This window comes from Octopus bimaculoides, chromosome 29 (genome assembly GCF_001194135.2).
Source record: "Octopus bimaculoides isolate UCB-OBI-ISO-001 chromosome 29, ASM119413v2, whole genome shotgun sequence".
NCBI lineage: Eukaryota > Metazoa > Mollusca > Cephalopoda > Octopoda > Octopodidae > Octopus > Octopus bimaculoides.
Genome location: NC_069009.1, coordinates 10298353 through 10298996, shown reverse-complemented (window position 1 = coordinate 10298996; position 644 = coordinate 10298353). Strand labels below are relative to the sequence as shown.

The window sequence follows — 644 nt, the reverse complement described above, 5'->3', positions numbered from 1 at the left end:
TCTACATAAGAAGAAATGAAAGTGGTAGAGGCCTGAGATCAGTGCAGATGACCTTCGAATGCCATATGGTATCACTCAGGTAGCACCTGCTAAACAACAGTAGCAAAAATAAATATATAATTGTAGTGCTGAAAAGTGAAGTGAGCAACATTGTTCGAGTTGGAAATGACCTCCTCCAGAAGCACGCTCTTTCTGATGATCTCCTATACAACTGGAATCACTTACCTCATGTCTTCCTAGACCTGGATGGATTTCACTCTAGGAAAAAAAGCATACAAAGAAAAAAATGCATAGTTATGTTGCATGGAAGCTTGAGGAAGACAGTATAATTGACACGAAGCGCAACCGCTCTTGGATACAAGACCGCTACATCACATCACAGTCTGAAGGCTATTCTCTTGTAATCCAGGAACAGGATATTGCCACAAAGTACCTGGTGAACAAGAGAGACAGTGACTCTCTCGTAATCCCAAGGTGCGACAGCATGTGTAGTCTATGTAATATTTCTGTGGCGGACATCACGCATGTAATTAGCGGCTGTCCTAAAATGTCATCACGTAAGTTTGACCTCTATAGGTTACATAGGCAAGATCCCGGCTACTAAAAACTCAACAAGTCCCTTTTGGCTGATGAGAAGTACAGGA

The 644-nt window shown here is 42.1% G+C and overlaps 1 protein-coding gene across 1 annotated transcript in view; it reads right to left on the bottom strand.

Moving 5' to 3' along the window:
• The window catches only part of LOC106873888 (protein artichoke), a 111765-nt gene extending 111511 nt beyond the window's left edge, over window positions 1-254 (bottom strand). Inside the window, exon 1 of the mRNA XM_052978038.1 lies at window positions 226-254. The gene's annotated coding sequence lies outside the window, so the exon portion shown is untranslated. The remainder of the gene's footprint in view (window positions 1-225) is intronic.
• Window positions 255-644: the final 390 nt, after the last annotated feature.